This window comes from Schistocerca serialis, chromosome 4 (genome assembly GCF_023864345.2).
Source record: "Schistocerca serialis cubense isolate TAMUIC-IGC-003099 chromosome 4, iqSchSeri2.2, whole genome shotgun sequence".
In the NCBI taxonomy this organism is placed as follows: domain Eukaryota; kingdom Metazoa; phylum Arthropoda; class Insecta; order Orthoptera; family Acrididae; genus Schistocerca; species Schistocerca serialis.
The window spans coordinates 413,582,328-413,587,327 of NC_064641.1; the positions used below are offsets into that span (position 1 = coordinate 413,582,328).

The 5,000-nt window shown below is 62.7% G+C and overlaps 1 pseudogene; it reads left to right on the top strand.

Annotated features, from left to right (window-relative positions):
- LOC126475613 (large subunit ribosomal RNA) overlaps nucleotides 1–5,000 on the top strand; it is a 7,972-nt pseudogene that overhangs the window by 567 nt on the left and 2,405 nt on the right.

A 5,000-nucleotide genomic window follows, 5' to 3' on the forward strand; every position in this document is an offset into this window, starting at 1 on the left:
CGCCGCGGGGTGGGGCCGTTCCGGTGTGCGGTGGGCCGCACTTCTCCCCTAGTAGGACGTCGCGACCCGCTGGGTGCCGGCCTACGGCCCGGGTGCGCAGCCTGTCCTTCCGCGGGCCTCGGTTCGCGTCTGTTGGGCAGAGCCCCGGTGTCCTGGCTGGCTGCCCGGCGGTATATCTGGAGGAGTCGATTCGCCCCTTTGGGCGCTCGGGCTCCCGGCAAGCGCGCGCGGTTCTTCCCGGATGACGGACCTACCTGGCCCGGCCCCGGACCCGCGCCGCTGTTGGCTCGGGATGCTCTCGGGCGGAATAATCGCTCCCGTCAGCGGCGCTTCAGCTTTGGACAATTTCACGACCCGTCTTGAAACACGGACCAAGGAGTCTAACATGTGCGCGAGTCATTGGGCTGTACGAAACCTAAAGGCGTAATGAAAGTGAAGGTCTCGCCTTGCGCGGGCCGAGGGAGGATGGGGCTTCCCCGCCCTTCACGGGGCGGCGGCCTCCGCACTCCCGGGGCGTCTCGTCCTCATTGCGAGGTGAGGCGCACCTAGAGCGTACACGTTGGGACCCGAAAGATGGTGAACTATGCCTGGCCAGGACGAAGTCAGGGGAAACCCTGATGGAGGTCCGTAGCGATTCTGACGTGCAAATCGATCGTCGGAGCTGGGTATAGGGGCGAAAGACTAATCGAACCATCTAGTAGCTGGTTCCCTCCGAAGTTTCCCTCAGGATAGCTGGTGCTCGTACGAGTCTCATCCGGTAAAGCGAATGATTAGAGGCCTTGGGGCCGAAACGACCTCAACCTATTCTCAAACTTTAAATGGGTGAGATCTCCGGCTTGCTTGATATGCTGAAGCCGCGAGCAAACGACTCGGATCGGAGTGCCAAGTGGGCCACTTTTGGTAAGCAGAACTGGCGCTGTGGGATGAACCAAACGCCGAGTTAAGGCGCCCGAATCGACGCTCATGGGAAACCATGAAAGGCGTTGGTTGCTTAAGACAGCAGGACGGTGGCCATGGAAGTCGGAATCCGCTAAGGAGTGTGTAACAACTCACCTGCCGAAGCAACTAGCCCTGAAAATGGATGGCGCTGAAGCGTCGTGCCTATACTCGGCCGTCAGTCTGGCAGTCATGGCCGGTCCTTGCGGCCGGCCGCGAAGCCCTGACGAGTAGGAGGGTCGCGGCGGTGGGCGCAGAAGGGTCTGGGCGTGAGCCTGCCTGGAGCCGCCGTCGGTGCAGATCTTGGTGGTAGTAGCAAATACTCCAGCGAGGCCCTGGAGGGCTGACGCGGAGAAGGGTTTCGTGTGAACAGCCGTTGCACACGAGTCAGTCGATCCTAAGCCCTAGGAGAAATCCGATGTTGATGGGGGCCGTCATAGCATGATGCACTTTGTGCTGGCCCCCGTTGGGCGAAAGGGAATCCGGTTCCTATTCCGGAACCCGGCAGCGGAACCGATACAAGTCGGGCCCCTCTTTTAGAGATGCTCGTCGGGGTAACCCAAAAGGACCCGGAGACGCCGTCGGGAGATCGGGGAAGAGTTTTCTTTTCTGCATGAGCGTTCGAGTTCCCTGGAATCCTCTAGCAGGGAGATAGGGTTTGGAACGCGAAGAGCACCGCAGTTGCGGCGGTGTCCCGATCTTCCCCTCGGACCTTGAAAATCCGGGAGAGGGCCACGTGGAGGTGTCGCGCCGGTTCGTACCCATATCCGCAGCAGGTCTCCAAGGTGAAGAGCCTCTAGTCGATAGAATAATGTAGGTAAGGGAAGTCGGCAAATTGGATCCGTAACTTCGGGATAAGGATTGGCTCTGAGGATCGGGGCGTGTCGGGCTTGGTCGGGAAGTGGGTCAGCGCTAACGTGCCGGGCCTGGGCGAGGTGAGTGCCGTAGGGGTGCCGGTAAGTGCGGGCGTTTAGCGCGGGCGTGGTCTGCTCTCGCCGTTGGTCGGCCTCGTGCTGGCCGGCGGTGCAGGATGCGCGCGCCTGCGCGGCGTTCGCGCCCCGGTGCTTCAACCTGCGTGCAGGATCCGAGCTCGGTCCCGTGCCTTGGCCTCCCACGGATCTTCCTTGCTGCGAGGCCGCGTCCGCCTTAGCGTGCTCCTCCGGGGGCGCGCGGGTGCGCGGATTCTCTTCGGCCGCCATTCAACGATCAACTCAGAACTGGCACGGACTGGGGGAATCCGACTGTCTAATTAAAACAAAGCATTGCGATGGCCCTAGCGGGTGTTGACGCAATGTGATTTCTGCCCAGTGCTCTGAATGTCAACGTGAAGAAATTCAAGCAAGCGCGGGTAAACGGCGGGAGTAACTATGACTCTCTTAAGGCTATGACTCTCTTAAGGTGGCCAAGTGGCGGCGGTGTGGCTGCATCCGGACTTGGCTTTTCGAAGTGCGGTCTTGATGTAGTCGTGCTGCTGCTGCGAGGTGCCTTCCTTGGGTTATGGTTACAGGGAGAGTGATGCGCAATACATGGGCCTAGCCCTCTTAGCCTCTCCTCTCCTGCGGTCTTCTCCCCTTCTCGTGGGCCCGCTGATTTTCGCAGAGTGGAAGACCGCACCAGGGGCTTGGGGGGGTTACCAGCCCCCCCTCGCACTATCCCTTTTTTTTAGTTGGGGGCAGTATTCAGAGAAAAAGTGGTGGCCCTTCCGCTGAAGGTGCCACCCCAACTCCCCCAGCACCTAGCCGGCCAACCGGCCGTGCCGAAAATCTTGTAACTTTTGCAGCTGTATACGCCTGTAGTGAGTGCCACCGCAGCTTCACCACCAAGAACGGTCTCGGGGTCCATCGCCGCCGCCAACACCTTGCGGCCGCCAACGCGGAGATCGTCACGGAGAGGCATCGCGCGAGGTGGACGGAGGAAGAAGTCCTGTCGCTCGCCAAGGCGGAGGCCGAACTGTTCCTCGAGAGGGACGCCCGGTTCTTCTTTGTAAATCAAGAGCTCATCAGGATGTTCCCCGACCGAACGCTTGAGGCAATCAAGTGCCGACGGCGGCAAGCTGCCCACAAGCAGCTTGTCCGCCAATTCATGGAGGCGCTTGAGATCGGTCGGGGGGAAGAGCCGGTGTCCCGCCGGGGAGCAGCGAGCCCGCTGCCTGACGCGGGCGAGGCCGCTGCGCCGCCCGTCGACGCAGCCGAGGACTTCGCGGCCGACACCACCGGGCCGCCGCCGGAGGGGCCGACTGACGCCGCCATCTGGGAGCATCTGGCGGGGCTACCCGCTTCCGCCCAGCGTTTCTCTGCCCTGGATCGTGTCATAGGTCTGGGGCGGGGCACGCCGCCCGATGTCATCCTGGGCATGCTCCCGGATGCCCTTGCGTCGGTCGGGTCCAGAGGGGAGAGATCGATCACCAGGACACAGCGGCCGCGCCAACCATCGAAGCGGCCGCCTGCCGCGCCGCCGACGCAGAAGCGCAAGCGGCGCCGCTGGGAGTACGCGAGAACGCAGGATGCCTTCCGACGGTCGCGTGCACGTTGCGTGCGCGGCCTCTTGGATGGCACCCTGCTCCAGCCGCCACCTGCCATCCCTGGTCTGCTGGACTTCTGGGCGGACCTCTTCACCAAGAAGCCCATCTCCACCGCGGGCTTCATTCGTGACCGCCTCCTCCCGCACTCGGAGCCTGTCGCTCCCGAGTGCCTATGGGGGCCGGTCACTCATGAGGAGGTCGCCGCCGCGTTGCCGCCCAGGGGATCAGCAGCCGGGCCGGACGGCCTTACCCCAGCGGAGTTGCGGCGCCTGCCGCACGAAGTCCTGGTGAAAGTGATGAATCTCTTCCTTCTGGCCCGCGCCCTTCCGGAACGCCTGCTTCGCGCGCGAACGTCCCTTCTCCCGAAGACGGCTGCACCAACATCCCCCGCTGACTTTCGCCCCATTACGGTCTGCTCGGTGTTGGCGCGGACCTTTCACAAGGTTCTCGCGTCACGCCTGATGCGCGCATGTGCTGTGGACGAACGTCAGCGGGCATTCATCCCTCGGGATGGGATGTTGGAAAATACCTTCATCTTGGACACTGCTCTCACCGACGCAGTTCGCTCCTGCCGCTCTGTCTTTGTGGCATCGATCGACGTATCTAAGGCATTCGATTCGGTAGATCATGCTGCCCTTCGCCCCGTGCTGAAGGCGCATGGCCTGCCGGATTGTTTTGTCGAGTATGTCGAGCGGTGCTACGAGGGCAGCACGACAGTGATAGCGGACGGCGCCGGCGTGGGCGTGTCTGTGCAGCCAGCACGGGGCGTTCGCCAGGGCGATCCCCTCTCCCCCCTCCTGTTCAACTTTGCGGTGGACTACGTTTTAGGCCAACTGCCCTCCCACATCGGAGCTCGGATCCTCGGTCGCAGAGTCAACGCTGCGGCCTTTGCAGATGACGTCTTGCTGTTTGCAGCGACCCCGAGGGGCTTGCAGTCCCTCATCGACGCAGCTACCGCAGCCCTCGCCCACCTGGGGCTGCAGATCAACGCCCGGAAGTGTTTCACCCTCGCCTTAGTCGCGTCAGGGCGCGAGAAGAAGGTGAAGGTGGACAGCAATGTCACCTTCACAGCAGGCAATACCACCATGCCTGCCCTGCGTGTGGGTGAAACCTTCCGGTACCTGGGGCTGCAATTTTCCACGGCGGGTCGCTGTGTCTTCAATCCACGTCGCCACCTGGTGGAGCAGCTTGACGTCATCTCCCGAGCTCCGCTGAAGCCGCAACAGCGCCTCCACGCTCTCACCAACGTACTTCTCCCTGGCCTGTACCACGGGCTGGCCCTCAGCCGCACCCGGGTGGGTGCATTGAAGTCGGCCGACGTCACCATCCGGGCCGCCGTCAGGAGATGGTTCCGCCTTCCGGCGGACACCCCCCTGGGATACTTCCACGCTCCTGTTGCCCAGGGGGGCCTCGGCATTCCATCTTGCCGATGGATGGGTCCGACCCTCCGTCGGTCCCGTCTCCTGGCGCTGAAGAAGATAGGGCCAGCCTGCGACGGTGCAGGCATGGATGAGGTGCAGCGTGAGATCGAGGTGCTGGAGCG